Source organism: Saimiri boliviensis, chromosome 7 (assembly GCF_048565385.1).
Source record: "Saimiri boliviensis isolate mSaiBol1 chromosome 7, mSaiBol1.pri, whole genome shotgun sequence".
NCBI lineage: Eukaryota > Metazoa > Chordata > Mammalia > Primates > Cebidae > Saimiri > Saimiri boliviensis.
Genome location: NC_133455.1, coordinates 88,911,266 through 88,932,672, shown reverse-complemented (window position 1 = coordinate 88,932,672; position 21,407 = coordinate 88,911,266). Strand labels below are relative to the sequence as shown.

The 21,407-nt window shown below is 37.8% G+C and overlaps 1 protein-coding gene across 4 annotated transcripts in view; it reads right to left on the bottom strand.

Annotated features, from left to right (window-relative positions):
- The window catches only part of STK38L (serine/threonine kinase 38 like), a 193,606-nt gene that overhangs the window by 151,007 nt on the left and 21,192 nt on the right, over positions 1-21,407 (bottom strand). For all 4 annotated transcript variants that reach the window (XM_074402955.1, XM_074402953.1, XM_039472310.2 and 1 more), the window contains one exon: positions 15,573-15,654. The gene's annotated coding sequence lies outside the window, so the exon portion shown is untranslated. The remainder of the gene's footprint in view (positions 1-15,572; positions 15,655-21,407) is intronic.

The following is a 21,407-nucleotide window of genomic DNA, read 5'->3' as shown; positions in this document are numbered from 1 at the left end:
TTTGTCAGCTTTGTCAAAGATCAAATGGTTATAGGTGTATGATTTTGTTTCTGGGTTGTCTATTCTGTTCATTGGTCTGTGTGTCTGTTTTTGTACCAGTGCCATGCTGTTTTGATTACTGTAGCCTTATAGAATAATTTGAAGTCAGGTAATGTGATGCCTCTGGCTTTGTTCTTTTTGCTTAGGATTGCTTTGGCCATTCAGGGTCTTTTTTGGTTCCATGTGAATTTTAGGATAGTTTTTTCTAATTCTTTGAAAAAATGACATTGGTAGTTTGATAGGAATAGTGTTAAATCTGTAGATTGATTTGGGCTATATAGCCATTTTAACAACACTAATTCTTACAATTCATGAGCATGGAATATTTGTCGATTTGTTTGTGTCATCTCTGATTTCTTTCGGCAGTATTTTGTAGTTCTCCTTATTATAGAGATCTTTCACCTCCTTAGTTAAAGCTGTATGCCTAGGTATTTTTTGTAGTTATTGTAAGTGGGATTGCATTTTTTATTTGGCTTGAATGTTATTAGTGTATAAAAATGCTACTGATTTTTGTACATTGATTTTGTATCCAGAAACTTTACTGAAGTTCTTTATCCATTCCTGGATCCTTTTGGCAGAGTCTTCAGGGTTTTTTAGGTACACAATCATATTGTCAGGGAAGTGAGATAGTTTGATTTCTTTTCTTTTTTTTTTTTTTGTGAGACGGAGTTTCGCTCTTGTTACCCAGGCTGGAGTGCAATGGAATGGTGTGATCTCGGCTCACCGCAACCTCCGCTCCCTGGGTTCAGGCAATTCTCCTGCCTCAGCCTCCTGAGTAGCTGGGATTATAGGCATGCGCCACCATGCCCAGCTAGTTTTTTGTATTTTTTTAGTAGAGATGGGGTTTCACCATGTCGACCAGGATGGTCTCGGTCTCTTGACCTTGTGATCCGCCCGTGTTGGCGTCCCAAAGTGCTGGGATTACAGGCTTGAGCCACCGCGCCCGGCCCTTTTCCTATTTGGATGTCTTTTATTTCTTTCTCTTGCTTGATTGCTCTGGCTAGGACTTCCAGTACTATGTTGAATAGGAGTGGTGAGAGTGGGCATTTTCAGTTCTTAAGAGGAATGCTTCCGGTGTTTGCCCACTCAGAATGATGTTGGCTGTAGGTCTGTCACGGACGGCTCTTATTATTTTGAGGTATGTTCCTTCTATTGTGCTGCTTGTTTTAAACAGTATTGAGAATACCAGTCCCTGTAACTGAAACAGGAAAATTTCCCATAGAAGGACAGCCTCGGTGAGCATAAGAAGGGGCCTTTGTTCTTCCTCAGAACAACTAATCCCTCTTGTAAACAGGCCTGCCATCCAACTCCAGAAACTTCTAAGGAGTTCTGTCCTTGGAGCTTTCTTTAGTTCCTCTGAGCATGTTTCATTGTAACAGTGGGCCAGGTCTTCTGCTGGTTTTAACTGCCTATTTTGAAGCTGCTTTCAGGACAGTTGCTTTTAAGTTAATCTTTATATTCACTGACTTTGATGGAAAACAAACAGTATTATGCTGTTGCTTCTGTATGAACACAGGATTTCTTAGGATTAACTCTATTCAAGCCCAAGTAGCAAACTTTTGGGCAAATATTTAAGTGAGTACATCACTATAAATGCAGTTTATAATTTTTTTCTCATTAAATGTATTATATTCACTTTACAGGATTTCTCTACAGGAAAATGTTGGAAGAAAGTTTAAAATTACATTCTGCACAATCATTATATTTTGGAATGCTATATTAGAAAATCACAAAATATTTGAAGAGAGGGATACCAATCCTCAGATATGATTTTCCATTTTTGATTCTAATAAAATAATGCCAGGTGTTCTGTTCCTGATCTATGGTGAAGATCTAGGTTCCTTTAATTTCAAAATCCTTCCCAATGCCTATCTGGTTATCTTTCTGGGATATTCCCCAGGCTTCCCAATTAACTTCACAAATCCCACTTCATAGATCACCCAAAGTAACAGAAAGAGGCCTTATAAGGGAATGGTTAAGAGCATGAGCCTGATGCAGTATTAGCTGTACCCCTTACTACCTATATGACAATGAGAAAGTTGCTTAAACACTGTGTGCCTAATTTTCCCATTGTAACATGGGAATAGAAACAATGTGTACCTCAGAGAGTTATTAGGATTAAATGAGTTAATATTTCTAAAGTTGTTAGAATAGTACCTGGCAGGAATTACTACATAAATGTTGCTAAATTAAATTTTACCTAAGTCTAATCCTGACTTGCTTTCTCTCTCCAAAATCAGAAGTATTTATATCCCATAAATTTAGTGGAAAAAATTTGTTAATCATTTTTAATGCCTTTTATATAAATAACATATGTAATAAGTATCTTCAGGCTGGACGTGGGGGCTCACGCCTGTAATCCCAACACTTTGAGAGGCTGAGATGGGCAGATCACTTGAGGCCAGGAGTTTGAGACCAGTCTGGCCAACATGGGGAAAACCTGTCCCTACTAAAAATACAAAAGTTAGCCAGACATGGTGGTGTGCACCTGTAGTCCCAGCTACTAGGGAGGCTGAGGCAGGAGAATCACTTGAACCCGAGATATGGAGGTTGCAGTGAGCCAAGATCATGCTACTTCACTCCAGACTGGGTGACAGAATGAGATACTATCTTCAAAATAAATAAATAAATAAAATAATAGTATCTTCATTATAGATTATAAGCAATCTAGATGTCCAGAAATAAACAAATTGTTAAAATATCAAGGTATTTAATTTTAAAAAGTAAAATATAAATTTATCTTCAGTATGTGTTTAAGTGGAAAAGCAGGTTACATAAAATAATGTACATTATGATTCAGTTTTTAATGAAACAGTATGTATTATAGAGGAAGGCAAAAGAAAAGTCTAAACAGATAGATACCAGAATGCTCCCAGTGCTATTTTGGGTGATGAAATGATGAGAGATTTTTATTTTATTTTATTATTCTTTTTTCAAAAATCTAGATCTTATAAATTGTCTCAAAGAACATTTGTGATTTATAAATAAAAAGAAATTGAGAATTTTGATAAAAGTATAGATTTATGATTGTGGAAACTTATTTTCTCTCCATGGAAATCTCTAAGGAAACTGAAGAAATATATTGAATTCCTCTAATTTAATATAATCATAATTTTCATGAACCTTAGAGTTATCAAGGAAGAGCTATTTTAACCCATTGCCTTAGATATCATAAGATATAAAAGATATTTTAAGCAATTTTGCATTTGTCAGCTTATATATTTTAATCATTTATTCTCATTTTTGTCTTACATTAGCTGTGGATAAGTAGTTTCATGTTGGTTTGTATTATATAACCTGACTCTTAAAACAACTCATTACATTAAATTTGAGAACTGAGGTTGATATTCTATAGATAAAATAATTTTTAATTATGTTTTTTCAATCTAGCAAGTAACAGAAATAAAAAGTTTCAAGGGATTATTTGTGAGGTAAAATAAGTATCTATTTAAATTTGATAAATTTTCCAGAAGCTAGAGAGAAAAGTTATATAATAATACCATCTTATCATTATTGGTATTAGGAAGATTTTATTAGGTCACTTCTGATTTTTGCCCTTCTTCAAGTGTGACTTTGTTTACCCTCTAACGGAGTTGTTGGTTTCTTCCAATCTCATGTCAGGGCTAGGTAAAATCTTTGCATGTTCCTCCTTCTTTTTGCTTTTTTTTTTTTAACCATGTTGAAGTTTATCCTTCCTCTCTCATACTAAGAATTATAAACCTAAAAGCCAAAATACAGTATACCAGGAAACTAATAATTTGATAGATTTAAAATGTACAGATTTGAGGGATGTCAACTGATTTTTGTTCCCCCACAGAAATGAAAAACGCATTTCTGCCTCTTGTTGAATCAACTGTTAACCCTCTAACTCACACATTTTTTTAAGTATTAGAAATACATGTTTTAACCTTGCTAAGTCTGTGCAATCATCTTCTCTGGCTATTTTGCTTCTTTTGTCCCTAAGAGGAATTCCCACTGGATTATTAAAAACTTTCTGCCTTGCTTTCCTTAAATCTATTCTCAGAGTTAGAAAAAAGGTTCTGAGAAGAAGATGACCCAGTTTTCTAGAGTGAATAAAATTTTTTTCACCACAGTGGAAATTTTACAGTATTTTTTTCAAAGTTGTGAGATGGTGGGGAAAGGGCGTATTTTTCTTCTTATTAGAAGTACTGAATAAAAGACAAATAACATGTCAAAAATCTTACTTAGAAAATCTACCAGCCAAAAATCTGTAAAGACAGCCCAGAAAACTACAAGGAGGTTATTAAAAAAAAAAAAAAAGTGAGGCAAAGCCTCTTTCTCTTGTAATCTAGCTTCTCTATATATTGAAAGACCCAATGTGGCTTTCTATTTCAAATCTTACACCATAAAGACATTTGATTAACCACTGATACTAGGTTAATAAAATATTTTACTCAAGAAAACAGCCCTCTTATACCATATAAAAAGGAGAAAATATTCAAATAGAACTCAGAATAGAAAGTACTAAACTCTTTTACTCTATGTAAGGAAATTACAAGATTTTTTTTTTTTTTCTGGAAGATTGGTAGTTTTTCATACTACTTCTCATATGCTGTTCTCCTTAAATTTATTGCTTTTTTATCTTCTGCTAAATACACAAAAAAAGTTTTAAAGATGTTCTCTTACAGTACCTAAAAAGTTAATTAAATTTTTTCTACTGTCTCCATCCAGGAATCCATTTCCAATTATTTACATTTAAATTTCTTAATTCATCCATTTATTTATTGATTCACAAATACTTACGGTGTGCCTACAATGTTTCAGTGACTGAGTTAGGCTCTAGGGATACCATGAATGGTGAGCACTGTGGGGGATGTTCCTGTGTGAGACCCCCAAAAGGCGTGGGTCTCACTATACGGTGAGCTTGATCCCAAACACAGTTTCCTACTGGAGGCAGTCGAGCTATCGGAAAGAAGGGACTGAAAGATGACTGATCAGTTTCTAATATCAACCACGATATCGTTTGGGCCTAAACTATGTGGTGCTGCTAGACCGAGTGACTCCCTACCAGCAACCAGTTTCTGCTTTTAACTTTTAATAACTTTAACCTTTTCTTTACTTGCATGACTGCCTCGTACCCTAGATAATGGTTTAACTGTGGGGATATTTGCAAAGCAGGCTTTGATCCCAGACTCAGAGACTCCTGAATGGGGGAGTTGAGATAAGTTGAGTCAGGAGCAGACAAAGGAGAATCTGGTTAAAAGATATTCTGATGAGCAAAACCAGAAAACCTTCTCACGTTTGAGTCCTAAAAGAGGATCAAACCAAAAATAACTGCAGCCATGAGGAATAATGTCTGGATGTAAATAAGCTTTGTGATCACAGGAAATTCTATTACTTTTTACAACCACTGATTGTGTATCTGACTTCTCTATTGTATAGGCCATGTAAGGTATAGATTTGCATTTCCTCTTGCAATGATGTAAACCAGAGCAAAGAAAGTGTATTTATTCCTGGCCTTTGAAAAATAAAATTTGCTGTTTAGGCACTGCCTTCTCAACCCTCCAGACCCCCGCACTTTCTGTCTGTCTTTATTTCTTCAAGCGCATGCTCTCTTCCAGGTTTTGGGACCCTCTTGCAGGTCAAGAGACCCCCGGCAGATGTGCCTCCCGGACCAGTCCCCAACAGAGCATGAACAGGCTCAGCTCACACTCTTACTGAGCTGATAGGCTAATGAGTTATTCAGGTATGAATCAAATGATCACACTAGTAGAGGCAGAATTATGAACTGATGTTCAAGTTCTGAAAAAAAGAACACTGTCCCAATGAGTGGACACTTACTTAGAGTAGCGGACAGGGAGAACTTCCCTGGGAAACAAAACAAGGCATCAAGAACGAAAATGAGGCTGAGCTTAAGATTTAATCTCCTTTCATAAGAACATTGCGGGAAGCCAACCAGACTATTAATTCTAAAGGTGAGCAGCACAAAATTTCATTTGAACCCATTTTCTGACCAAAAATGTTTCTTCTTATCTCATAGGAAATACTTAGTACATCTAATCGAAGCATTATACAGAGTAGGTTTTTGTTTCCTGGCTGCTCCCATATATTTAAGTAAGAAAAAGAGTGAAAAAAAACTCGCCATTTTTTCACCATTTTGTTTCTCTGTCAAATAAATTATGTTTCTGAAATATTTTCTATATTAAAAAAAGATGTTTCATGGATTCTTATTTGCAAATCCATTCCACAATATTGCTATTACATATTCTAGTTTATTCTTTTTTATCCTCTTTGGAAATCCATAACTATGTATCACATTACTACTCACTTGTGTTTCATTAAATGGAACACATTAGATAATTTTATTTCTACTTGTTGCTTTATTACTGTTTTAAATTATTGTGAAGAAGATATTTTTGTTTTAATTTATTTTTTGAGACAGAGTCACTTTGTCACCCACGCTAGAGTGCAGTGGTGTGATCTCAGCTCACTACAGCCTCCACCTCACCCTCCGGAGTAGCTGGGTCCACAGGCGCACACCATCATGCCCAGCTAATTTTGTAGAGACAGAATCTTGCCATGTTGCCATGTTGCTCAGGCTGGTCTTGAACTCCTAAGCTCAAGCAATCTGTCTGTCATGGCCTCCCAGGGTGTTGGGATTACAGATGTGAGTCACATGCCTAGCCAGGCAATATTTTTATATCAGACTTTCCCTAAAACTCCAAATATATTTGATACCTTTTTATCTGGTTGCATTTATCTGGTTTATTTTTATTTTTAATTTATTTTGAAACAGGCTGTCACTCTGTAGCTAAGGTTGGAGTGCAGTGGCACAAATCATAGCTCACTGCAGCCTTGAACTTGTGGGCTCAAGCAATCCTCCCACCTCAGCCTCCTGAATAGCTGGAACTACAGGTGCACACACCCCATGCCCAGCTAATTTTTAAATTTTTTATATAGACGGGGTCTTGTTTTGTCCCTAAGGCTTGTCTTGAACTCTTGGTCTCAATCAATCCTCCAGCCTTGGCCTCCCAAAGTGCTGAGATTATAGGCATTAGCCACTGTGCCCAGCCTGCTTTTAATTTTTTTAAATTTATTCTTATTACAAAACAAATATATGTATTATAGAGAAAATAAGATTTTTAGCAGTAAAATACAATAAAACTTAACAATCCTGAACCAGAGAAAACCACCAGTAATATTTTGTTGTATACCTACATATAACTATATTTTTATATAATTCACTGTGTTTTCTCAGGATTTTCATGAGGTAGTTGAGTAAGCAAAAAATGACAGAACTTTTTTCTTGACTATAATTAATTATCTATTTCTGGATTTTTTTTTTTTTAATTTTGAGACAGAGTCTTGCTCTGTGGCCCAGGCTGGAGTGCAGTGGCACACAACCTTGGCTCACTGCAACCTCCGCCTCCCAGGTTCAAGCATTTCTTCTGCCTCAGCCTACCCAGGAGCCGGGACTACAGACGTATGCCACCACACCTGGCTAATTTTTATATTTTTAGTAGAGATGAGATTTTGCCATGTTTGCCAAGCTAGTCTTGAACTCTTGATCTCAAGTGATCTGCTGGCCTCGGCCTCCCAAAGTGCTGGGATTACAGGCATGAGGGAAGGGAAGGAAGAGTGGAATTGCACAATGGCTCACAACGCTTCTGCTTTGAGATGGTGTAAGTCACCTCCTCTTGCATTCCATTGGTTAAAGCAAACCATATAGCCAAACCTGCTATCAGTGGGGCGTTTTGGGTTAAGAGTTAACAAAATCTTTTATCTGCTGCATATGAATTTGACCTTTGGTTAACATTCTAGCTCTGTTCCCCTGGAACCAGATTACAGTATATGTTAACAGTGTTACTCAGCATCATTGCTTATAAATGATCTCTGATTGGAAATTGCATCTGAACTGGAAGGAACTATAAATGTATTATAAATACCTGATGGAAACTATAGCTTCTAGTATCCTGGAATGTGCTGACTGTTTTAGGTGGGCATGTGTGGTGATGCCAGAAATGACACCTCTGAAGTTTGTTACAGGCAATATTGGCTCCTGTAGGGAATGAAATGCTAAGTTGGGGTGGTTCCTGCAATTGCCTCATATGGATTGCACCTTCTTGCATTTGAGCTGCCTCTGGGCAGCTGCATAATTGGAGGGATACCTGACACCACCAATAGTTAATTGCCTTGTCTCATGTTTTGTTTTTTCTTTTCTTTTCTTTCTTTCTTTTTTCTTTTTTTTTTCTTGAGACAGAGTCTTGCTCTGTCACCAAGGCTGGAGTGCAGTCGCAAGATCTCAGCTCACTACAACCTCCACCTCCCAGGTTCAATCGATTCTCCCACCTCAGCTTCCTGAAAGCTGGGATTACAGGCACCTGACAGCATGTGCAGCTCATTTTTGTGTTTTTAGTAGAGACAGGGTTTCATAACATTGGCCAAGCTGGTCTGGAACTCCTGACCTCAAGTGATCTGCCCTCCTCGACCTCCCAAAGTACAAGGATTACAGATGTGAGCCACCATGCCCAGCCCTGTCCCATGCTTTTTTGAGTGAATCTGATGCCAAAGTGGTCTATGGTAGTTTTGTGAGTTTGAATGTTGACTTGAACCTAATAATAGATTTGATGCCATTGTGAGCACTGTAGGCAGAAATTCACATTCTGCCACAAGACAGCAATATACAAATGCATGCTCTTCTAACTCAAAGATGAACAGATAATTAGAAGTAATAAAAACATCTACGTAGGAGGATTCTCCTAGGGGACCTTGGTACTTTTCAGCAGACAACAGATTCATAGAAAATTACTGATCAACAGAGGAAAAATGCAAAGAGAAACAGGTTTGTGGCTCAGAGAAACCTCAGTTAGAAACCTGGCTCTGCAGCTTCCTGCCTGCAACCTGGGTGAGTCGCTTTACCCATCTGAGCATCAGAATTCTCATCTATAAACCTACTATTTTTAAGGCCTTTTTACTAAAAGAAAAAACTCAACTGGAACTCAGTTGAGCAAAAACAAAACAAAAACAAAAACAAACCAAAAAAATCAAAAAGGGCACGAATGGAGCTGCTCCAAAGCCCGAGCCCAGTTTCTTGTACTCAGTAGCTCCATGATAAATAATTCGTAAAATGAACAGTTAATCTGAAAAAAAATAATTTAAACAGATAATATCTGAAATTAAATTTCATTTCCTTTCATAAAACTTAACTAGCTTCTACTTTAACTCAGTCCATGAAAATTTATATGAGGGGGTGTAGGGGGACAAATCATAGTGTGTATGTTCCCTGAGTGGGAAAGTTCAGTTTTATCCAATACATGAAGCTAGTTAACAAAAGAATATCCATATCATTCTACTTCTCTGAGTACAGACTTATAGTCTATCCACTCTTTTGAATTTAAAAACTTTTTTTGTTTGTTTTTTCACTCTGCCCAATCTTTTTTCTTTTAATTATACTTTAAGTTTTGGGATACATGCACAGAATGTGCAGGTTTGTTACATAGGTATACACGTGCCATAGTGGTTTGCTGCACCCATCAACCCGTCATCTACATTTGGTATTTCTCCTAATGCTATCCCTTCCCTAGACCTCACCCACCAACAGGCCTTGGTGTGTGATGGTCCCCTCCTTGTGTCCATGTGTTCTCATCGTTCAACTATAACTTATGCTATCCCTCCCCTAGACCTCACCCACCAACATGCCATGGTGTGTGATGTTCCCCTCCTTGAGTCCATGTGTTCTCATCATTCAACTATAGCTTATGCTATGCTATCCCTCCCCTAGACCTCACCCACCAACAGGCCCTGGTATGTGATGTTCCCCTCCTTGTGTCCATGTGTTCTCATTGTTCAACTATAACTTATGAGTGAGAACATGTGGTGTTTGGTTTTCTGTTCTTGTGTAAGTTTATTGAGAATGATGGTTTCCAGCTTCAACCATGTCCCTGTAAAAGACATGAAGTCATCCTTTTTTAAGGCTGCATAGTATTCCATGGTATATATGTGCCACATTTTCTTTATGCAGTCTATCACTGATGGGCATTTGGATTGGTTCCAAGTCTTTGCTATTGTGAATAGTGCCACAATAAACACATGTGTGCATGTGTCTTTATAGTAGAATGATGTACAATCCTTTGGGTATATATCTAGTAATGCGATTGCTGGGTCAAATGTTATTTCTATTTCTAGATCCTTTAGGAATTGCCACACTGTATTCCACAATGGTTGAACTAATTTACACTCCCACCAACAGTGTAAAAGGATTCCTATCTCTCCACATCGTCTCCAGCATCTGTTGTTTCCTGACTTTTTAATGATCACCATTCTAACTGATGTGAGATGTTATTTCATTGTGGTTTTGACTTGCATTTCTCTAATGACCACTGATGATGAGCTTTTTTTCATATGTTTGTTGGCTGCATAAATGTCTTCTTTTGAGAAGTGTCTGTTCATATCCTTTGCTCACTTTTTGATGGGGTTATTATTTTTTTTTCTTGTAAATTTGTTTAAGTTCTTTGTAGATTCTGGATATTAGACCTTTCTCAGATTGACAGATTGCAAAAATTTTCTCCCATTCTATAGGTTGTCTATTTGCTCTGATGATAGATTCTTTTGCTGTGCAGAGCCTTTAGTTTAGTTAGATCCCATTTGTCAATTTTGGCTTTTGTTGCCACTGCTTTTAGTATTTTAGTCATGAAGTCTTTGACCATGCCTATGTCCTGAATGGTATTGCTTAGGTTTTCTTCTAGGATATTTATGGCGTTAGGTCTTATGTTTAAGTCTTTAATCCATCTTGAGTTAATTTTTGTTTAAGGTGTAAGGAAGGGGTCCAGTTTCAGTGTTATTTCTGAGGCCTCTGTTCTGTCCCATCATGAGTGAACTCCATTCACAATTACTACAAATAGAATTAAATACCTAGGAATACAACTTACAAGGAATGTGAGGGACCTCTTTAAGGAGAACTACAAACCACTGTTCAAGGAAATAAGAGAGGACACAAACAAATGGAAAAACATTCCATGCTCATGAATAGGAAGAATCAATATAGTGAAAATGGCCATACTGCCCAAAGTAATTTATAGATTCAATGCTATTCACATCAAGCTACCATTGACTTTCTTCACAAAACTAGAAAAAAACTACTTTAAATTTCATGTGGAACCAAAAAAGAGCCTGTATAGACAGTGGTGCAAAGACAATGCTAAGCAAAAAGAACAAAGCTGGAGGCATCATGCTATCTGACTTCAAACTATACTACAAGGCTACAGTAACCAAAGCAGCATGGTACTGATACCAAAACAGATATATAGACCAATTGAACAGAACAGAGGCCTCAGAAATAACACCACACATCTACAACCATCTGATCTTTGAGAAACCTGACAAAAACAAGCAGTGAAGAAAGTAGTCCCTATTTAATAAATGGTGCTGGGAAAACTGGCTAGCCATATGCAGAAAACAGAAACTGGACCCCTTCCTTATACTGTTGGTGGGAGTGTAAATTAGTTCAACAATTGGAAAAGACAGTGTGACAATTCCTCAAGAATCTAAAACTAGAAATACCATTTGACCCAGCAATCCCATTACCGGGTATATACCCAAAGTGTTATAAATCATTCTACTATAAACACACATGTACATACATGTTTATTGCAGCACTGTTCACAATAGCTTCAATAGTTCCAAAGTCTTGGAACCAATCCAACTGCCCATCAGTGATAGACTGGATAAAGAAAGTGTGGCCGACAGATACTGTGGAATACTATGCAGCCATAAAAAAGGATGAGTTCATGTCCTTTGCAGGAACATGGATGAAGCTGGAAACCATCATCCTCAGCAAACTAACATAGAAAAAGAAAACCAAATACATGTTCTCCCTCGTAAGTGGGATTTGAACAATGAAAACACATGACCAGGTGGAGATGAACATCAAAGACTTGGGCTTGTTGGGTGGCTAGGGGAAAGGAAAGGGAGGGCATTAGAACAAATACCTAATGCATGCAGAGCTGAAAACCTAGAAGATGGGTCGATAGGTGCAGTAAACCATGGCACATATATACCTGTGTAACAACTCTGCATGTTCTGCAAATGTATCCCAGAAGTTAAAGTAAAATTTTAAAAAAAGAAAAGAAAAGATAGGTCCAAAAAGAGTATAAAATGTCCAGAATAGTCCAGAAAGACAGCTGAAGACCTTTTCCTCTAAAATATCTTAATATCGCAGTACCAAATAGCCTAACTATGTCAAGGCAAGCATATAACTACTACTACGATGGTAAAGGATTAGGTAAAAAAAAACAAACAACAAATGAGAAAACTGATGGAACAATAACAATTTGTGTTCTGAACCACAAATGAAAACACAGAATACAATTAACTGTTGTATTGTAGTTAAGGTTCTACCACTGGTAAGGGATTACACCTCAGCTCAAGGTAATAGTCACAAGAAACTCTCAGGGCTATTTCAATCTGAAAGCTGCCATAATTTCTGCAGAGATAGCACAGGCTGTCATCTGCCTAGAAACTAAATGGATCCTGCTACCATGGCTAAAGGTTGCACATCCCTAATTTAAGTCTCCTCTTGGCTGAAGCAGCTCTGGGCTGTGATTTGACCAGGAGACTAGAACAGCACCATGGAATGGAAGGAATGCAGAGCACACCCAGGGGACTCTATCTCATTTCTTCAATTACGATGCACACAGCCTCGAGCTACTGCTAAATAATAGATTTAAGAACTATTGAAATCCCTTTCCCCACTTCTCTACTCCTGAAGCAATGGGAAACTATGGCTCACTGAAGCGACGGAGTCAGAACCCAGGTTTCCCCCAAATATCGTAACATTAAACCACGCATCCACTAAATAAGAGTGAAAATTGTCTTGGAACCTCTTCCCCCTTCTTAAAAAAACTGTTGAGGCTACATATCTAAAAGCCATCATAGATACTTAGGCCTCCTAATTAAATGTATAATGCATGGAAACTTGAGAGAAAAAACACCACTTGCTCAGTTATAGAGCCAGCATATATGCACACATACATACACATGCCAATTATTTGATCATTTGCTAAATGTTCAAGCTGTTCCTCTGTCTACAGTTACACGCTAGCGTATCTGTCTCATAAAGGAAAATAAAAAATCAAAGCCACTGGCTGCCAATTTCCCAAGAGGTGAGGAGAAAGCAAAGCAACTGAGAATGAAAAGACTGCTATGGATTTGACAAGATGAGCAAATAGCTTCTAACAGCCCACAATCTTCACACACACACAAACACACACACACACACACAGCATCTGCTTGAAGAGAAAGTTCTAAAAGCCCAACTAAATCTCTATCTGATGGTAAAAGTGAGCCTAGATATTTGGTAGAAAAAGGAGAGAGGACTAACAATAACAACAACAACAAAAAAAAAATGGAAAGGAAAACATTTTATGAGTTACATAAAAACAAGATCATTTACATATTGTTTCTCATGAACCAATTAAGCACAAGACAAACCAAATCTGACACAATTCCAAATAAGACTGCCATCCCCAAGCAATATTTCTAGAATTTTTAGTACAAATTACCTAAAATATTACTTAGTTCACAAAAGATAGTCAGGAGATAGAAAGCCTCAATTCCCACATAATAATGAAAGTGATAAAGACTACAAAACGGGTACAGAGAAAAGGGTGTAAAGGATAAAGCCATAGTAGATGCTTTTCTCTGGGGATGACATTATCTCAGTGACTACAAATTGCCGAATTACAAACCACTACACTACAGGGTGGAGGAATGATATAGGCAGGCCTGAGTGAATAAGTAACAGTATAGTCCCATGGCCTTCCTTGGCCTAATGAAGAGAAGACAGAGATGAAACTGGACAAGGGGCTCCCACCTCTTTCTTGTGTCTGAGTGCATTCAGCCTCAGAAGTGGTATAATCAGCTTTCACCACTATCATCCATGAACCCAAGGATCACTGACACAGAGGAGAGAATAGGGTGTTGCCTGCACTCTCAGGCAAATGAAATTTCATATATTTGCCAGTTGCCAGAACACCTAAGACTAAAAGTAGAGCCAGGAGCAGTGGCCCACACTTGTAATATCAGCTGTTTGGGAGGCCAAAGTGGGAAGATCACTTGAAGCCAGGAGTTCAAGACAAGCCTTGGCAATAAAACAAGACTGTCTCTACAAAAAAATTTAAGCTGGTACACATCTGTAGTCCCAGCTACTCAGTAGACTGAGATGGGAGGATCCCTTGAACCCAGGAGCTCAAGGCTGCAGTGAGCAAGGATCGCACCATTGTACTCCAGCCTGGGCAACAAACCGAGACCCTGTCTCTTAAAAAACAAACAAAAAAAGAGTATAATGTATAATATTACAAATTTCCTTTGTGTAAAATAACCCTAGAATCTCAGCTCCACTCTCTTTTTGAACTAAGTAAACCAGTTCAGACAACCAAGAGTCTCTTTACTGACTCACCCTGGGGAGGGACATGCGAAGGACACATGGACAAATGTTTCCTTTCATCCTCCCTCTGAGTTTCAGTCTAAGGTGAGGCAAGTAGAAAAGGTGAGGCAAATAGAAAAAATATTTTTTGTTAGTACTCACTTAAAAAAAATTAAAAACCAAGCTTAGCTAGTTCATGGACACAGAGGAAATTCATGAAAGGAATGGAACCAGACATCACATTAGCTCCCCACAAAGGTATCAAAGCTGTGTGAAAGGATGTTTCCCTAACTTCCTTGCTTTTTGTGACTCTAGCCAAGGTTTAGAAGGATGAGAATCACATTCCTATTATGAACACAATCCAGGAGGTTCCAATGTCTTATTGACATCCATGCCAGGATGAGCATCCAGGCAAATCAGAGAAAGTCAGACAGCTCTGCATTCACACTCACTGGCTAGGTGACCATCAGCACACTCCTTACCTCTCTCATATCCTCATCTAGATCACCGAAGTGTTAACTCTTACCCTGCACGGGTGCCACGAGGACAAGGTAATAAGCAGTGCCAGAGCTGTGCCTGGTTCACAGCAAGCATTCAGAAAAACTATTTGTAGAATGAATATGGAGTTGAATTAATCAAATGCTTGTCACTTGGAAGCTCAATAAATAGTGATATATTTACTGAACAAGAGAAACAGGGAGAAAGTGGGTAAATACGTTTGTGAGAAACCACCACCTCATATTCTAAGCCTACTGGGTCATTAATGGGTCAACCAGCAATTCTCACTGGTGTAGATAAGGTGGTAAAAATGGTCTGTGAGGTGAAGAGTGATGAAGGACTTGAGAAGAGGGCTGTGCTTTTTATTTCATGTGCTACCAGGTCTGTGTTTTCCTTCTCAGTGCCAAATGAAGACTGGCTCATCGCCTGCCACACCACGTGTTAATCCTACAGCCACCTGTGTTAGTCATAATACTCTTAGCATGTACAAGTTTTAAATGGGGGAGTGGATACAAACACTCTTAAACTTAATGAGTAGACTCGCTAGAGTCAAGTAACTTTACTGCTGGAAAAAAATTCACACAGACTGAGAGGTAACTGCAGACTTTAGAGAAGACTGAAATAAATCATGGCCAGAAGTGAATTCACTTACATTTTAAAAAGCTGATTTATTTGTTTTCAGGTCTTCAAATCTTGTTTGTACTTAGCAACTAATCCACACAAGCTCTTTGATACTGAAAAGAAACAAATACAAAAATAACAAGTTAAAACTGATTTGAAATTATAGCACACCAGAAAAAACAAAAGTGGCAAATGGCTAATTATTATGTAAACAAAGAACATCAAACTAGATAACATGAGTGTAATTAAAAACAACAAAACTTGTGTTAAGGACTTCCTTCCATCCATCCTTTCTTACCTATCCTCCTTCTTCCTTCTCCCCTATCCTCCTTCTTCCTTCTCCCCATCCAGCACTCTACCCTTCTCTCCCTTCCTTCCTCAGTTAATTGGACAACCTCAAAGACTCCCTGATGACTGATTTTTATGCTGAAACTACCTTCATTAATTTTTATAGCACAAAGTAGTGGTAGCACATGGTAGGTGTTATGAATGTTTGTTGAGTAAATGAATGATCCATGGTTTTGCAATATTTTGTTAAGATAAAAAAAATAAGAAATGCCCACAAGTTATTATTTTGTTGTCCAACAGTAACAAGTTGTAGACAATATTTAGAAATACATATACCATTTCTGACTTGCATTTCTGATTATCTTATCTCTTTTAAATAACTCATACTTAGGAGAAAAATCCCTATTAGTATATGGGGGCACATATATCCTCACCATGATATGGTAATAAAATATATTTTGGTATTAAAATAATATATAAGAGCAGTAAAATTCCTTTTGAGATGTTCTTTCTTCATATACCTCAGAACTACCTGCATCCAAAGGAGAAACCAAGGTGTCTCCAAGTTAAATACAAGCGATATTCCCACACGTTTTACAAATGCATACATAGTCAGGGCCAGTCCTACACAAAATTATGATATATGGATGTGGCTGTTTCTTTCCTTCTAACTGTCCTTTTGAGGATTCTGTAACCCTGTATGTTTAATCAAGTAGAGAAGCAAAAGGATCTGCTTCAAGGTTACAACAACTTAGTGAATATCCTTCATGAGGACATTTTTATTTTTAAAAAGGAGCTTCAGAAAAGGCAGGTGCTTAACAGTGAAATAAATGCATTACTGACTATGGAATTTCAGGAATGAATGGGAGTATGGATTGTCATCATGGAATTTCTCAATACCCCATCAAATCACATCAGGTAAACATCTGTCCATTCTGGCTTCATATATGGCTCATATACACACACCAATCCCAGCAACTTTAAACAATTTATTATATATAGGTAAACTGAATTTTAAGACTAGGATGTCCTCCGAAAGTAAACAGTTCTCTTAATGAGCAGTTTTCAAAGTGAGCTGCTAGGAATCACACCCTAAGTTGCTTCTGAGAGCAGAGATAGAAGTGAGTGGATGTGCAGCAGTGGGCAGAGCAATTTCACTTTCATCTGTTTCATACTTAGACCCAAGATTTAGTTGGAGAAGTGGTTCCTCAAACTGCTTATGAAAGAGCTGAAACAATCAATGTAACCAAGTGATAATTAGATTAAAAGCTAGTGCAGAAAATCCCAGTCAGTCTACAACACAGCTGATTTAACACCAAAATCCAACCACCACCTGTCACAGGGCCTTTATGGTAAAATAGGAGTCCCGGCCTGAGCCCCAGCGCAGAGGTCAGCCTGGGTCTGAGCAGACAGGAGCTGGGCGTTCTCTTCTTCCCTACTCAGCCCCCTCATCTCCTTCCTTGGAACATCATGAGCAGAAGGAAGGGTACCTACATTTCCATGAGGACTGAGTCAACAGTAAGAGGACAAGATTAGGGTGTGGGGGGACCTGTGGATATTCACAAGATGGAGAAGTAAGGATCTCCAGCAGAGAACAAGACACGGCAGGTTTGTGTAAGTCAGTCACTTCCCAGGCCCTGCCCCAAACCCCCCAGCCTCTTTGCTAGGAATTCCATGTGGAAGGTTTACACGTTTCACCTGGGTCAGGCCTCTTAGTTAGGAATGAGAAAAGAGAAAATTAATAGAACAGTTTGAAAAGAAGACAAAAATCCTATGTTCTATGAAATCCAATTCAAAACAACATATACAATGGAAAAAAGGGGGGAAAATGGGGGTAGTATTATAAGAAAATAAGCATTGCCTGAATGTGTTCCAGAGAAATTCACATTAACTAAGAGGCACTGAGCATATTCAGTCTCTCCCTCAGCATATAAATGTTTTCGTGTATTCAGTCCTGGCTGGGCCAAATAATCAGAACTCTGATTATTTGGCCCAGCCAGGACTGAATACACGAAAACATTTATAAACACGAACCATTATATTTTTTGAGTTTTCCTCATAGGCCTTAAGTAAAAGTAGCTGTACATGATGGTCCACTAGGAACAAACGAAAAGCTATTGTTGGAGTACAGCCTTGGCAGGCTGGAGTGGGAGAATCACTTGAGCCTAGAGTTTGAGTCCAGCCCAGGCAACATAGCAAGACTACATTTCTAAAAAGAAGAAAGGAAGGGAGAAAGAACAGAAGGAAGGATGGAAGGAAAGAAGGAAGGAAGGAAGGAAGAAAGGAACAAAGGGAGGAATGGAGGGAGGAAGGGAGGGAGGGAGGAAAAAGAACAAGAAGGAGCAGGAGGAAGAAAGAAGAAGAAATAAGAGCAAGAAGAACAAGAAGGAGAAGAACAAGAGAAGAGAAAGAAAAAAAGAGAGAGGAGAAGGAAGAAAGGAGAAGGAAGAAGAAAAAGAAAAAGAAGGAAGAAAAGGAGAAGGAGGAGATGGAGAAGAAGAAGAAGAAAGGAGAAAGGAGGAGGAGAAGAAGAAAGAATGAAGAAGAAGGAGGAGAAGAAGGAGAAGAAAGAGAAGAAAGAAGAAGATAGGGGAAGTCATTTTGATTTGGTGGCACTTTGGAATGATGTTGAACTTTAGGTAGCCAAATGATTTGTCTGCTTCAGTGTGATATTCTAAGGTGCTTACTCAACAGGATCAGATGAAGATGTTTTTGTAGATTACTGTTGTAGGGTGTGGCCAGGTGGAAGCCCTCTCTGGTATGATATGCTTACTGTCCTGGCAGAGAAGGGTTTTGGTTGTGTGGTACAGGAACGACTATGTAGGGATAGAGAAAATAGATCCAGAAGAAAGATGTGTCTGGATTCCATAGAAACCATCAGAATATCTTGCCAATCAGATGAAGAACCTGGAAAAGTAAATATACAAACATGGTATTTTCCCCCCAGAAAACATATCAACATCTTGTATGACTACAGCATTCTGCACACCATAGTTTAGGAAATACCTAGAGTTATTTATATTGTTCTGACTAGACACTGAAATATAAAAACATGATATTTTCTTCCCAGAAAACATGTATACATCTTTTATGCTGTCAATATTCTCCATGACATAATTTATTTAGGAAATGCAAATAGCCCAAATGCTCTTCACTTTTGTTTTCTATTTGTTTTTTCTGGAAATAGGCACTTTGACTACTGCACTACTATTATTATTTACGTTATATTACTTTTTTTTTTTTTTTTTTGAGACAGAGTCTCACTCTGTTGATCAGGCTGGAGTACCACAATCATGGCTCACTGCAGGCTCAACCTCCTGGGCTCAAGCAATCCTCCCATGTCGGCCTCCTAAGTAGCTGAGAGAATCACTTGAGCCCAAGAGTTCAAGACCAACCTGGGCAACACAGCAAGACCTTGCTTTCAAAAATTTTTTAAATTAATTAATTACTTTTTAAAAGATGCTTCCATAATATAAAAATACAAATATCATTGTATTTTTAGTGGAGAACGGGTTTTGCCATGTTGCCCAGGCTGGTTTCAAACTTCTGAGCTCAAGCAATCTGCCTGCCTCAACCTCCCAAAGTGCTGGGATTACAGGTGTGAGCCACCACACTCAGCATATTACATATTTTTAAGGCAAAGTTTTACTTAAATTCTATCTTCCATATACATGTTCCACCCAAGAATTCTTATTGATACCTATAAAATCAAATATCAAGCTTATTTTCTTCACCATCATTCTGTGTACTAACGCTCAACAAACCCATTTATTTATTCTTGAGATAACTTATATGCAGTAAGGTGAACAAATCTTACATGTACAGCTTAATAAATTTTTACATAAGCATCAACTAAAGATGCACACATTTCCAGTGTTCCAGAAAGCTTCCTCATGTCAGTCCATCAATACTTTATTAAAGATGATGACTATTCTGAACTTTCCCACAGATTAGTTTTGTTTGTTTTTGAACTACATACAAATTAAATCATACAATATATTACTTTTATGTCTGGCTTCTTTCAATATTTTGTATGCGAGATTCACCTATGTTGTTGAATGTGGTTTGTTCATTTTTATTTCTGTATCAGTATTATGTCACTCTATCACTCATTCATAATTTATTTATTCATTCGACTCATGATGAACATTTGAATTTTTATCAGGTTAGGGCCATTACTGTAATTGCTATGAACACATTCATCCATGTCCTTTGGTGGATATAAGCACTCACTTCTGTAGTGTATATACTCAAGAATGGAACTGCTGGTTCAACAAGTGTGCATACATTTGGCTTTGCAGATACTGCCAAAAAGTTATTCAAAGTGGCTGTACAAATTTGCATTCCCATGAGCAATGTATGAAAGTTCCATTTGCTCCACATCCTCACCAAAACTTGGTGTTGACATTCTGGTGGAGGTATAGCAGCATTTCATTATGGCTTATATTTGGTTTCTTGATACCTAAGCATCATGAAAAGCTTTTACACTTAGTAGCCATATGGATATTCTCTTTCTTTGAGGTACACATTTCCATTCATTTAAGAATATTGAGTTGTCTTTTTATCATTAAAAAGGAGTTTCTTAAAGGAGGAACCTTTGAAAAGTTCATGGAAAATGTGTATTATGAAAAAAAACTATGCATGGATTTCTTTTTTTTACACCAAAATAAACTCATATTAACTTAATATAATACATCTGAACAGAATCTAATTTGAAGCACTAAGAAGGATAAGACATCAATTTGAAAAGAGCCCTTATCAGAGCAACATGAATTCAGTTAAAACTGAAGCAGTAACATAACATCAAATTTATCGTGAAGCTTTGATGGAAGAATGGTGAAATTATTGATGTTTTACAAAAAGTTGATGGGACAATGCTTCAAAGAAATTAGCAGTTTACAAATGTATAACCCATTTTAGGAGGGATGAGGTGATATTGAAGATGAAGCCTGCAACAACACACCATTCACATCAATTTGCAAGGAAAAAATGTAATCTTCTTCATGCCCTAATGGAAGAGGACTGACAGTTAACAGTAGAAACAATAGCCAATACTATAGACATCTCAATTGCTTCAGCTTACACAATTCTGACTGAAAAATTAAAACTGAGCAAACTTTTCACTGGATGGGTGCCAGAACCATTGTGCGCAGATCAGCTGCAGACAAGAGCAGAGCTTTCAACGGAAATTTTAAACAAGTAAGATCAAGATCCTAAAGCATTTCTCCGAAGAATTGTCACAGGAGATAAAACATGGTTTAGCAGTAAAATCCTGAAGACAAAGCACAATCAAAGCAATGGCTACCAAGAGGTGAAAGTGGTCCAGTCAAAACAAAAGTAGATGGATCAAGAGCAAAGGAAGGCCGAGTACAGTGGCTCATGCCTGTAATCCTAGCACTTTGGGAGGCCAAGGCAGAAGGATCACTTTTTAGGAATTCCAGACAAGCCTGACGAAATAGTGAAACCTTGTCTCTATAAAAAAAAAAAGGTAAAAATTAGCCAGGCATGGTGGTGTGTGCCTATAGTCTCAGCTACTTGGGTGGCCGAGGTAAGAGGATCACTTGAGCCCAGGAGATTG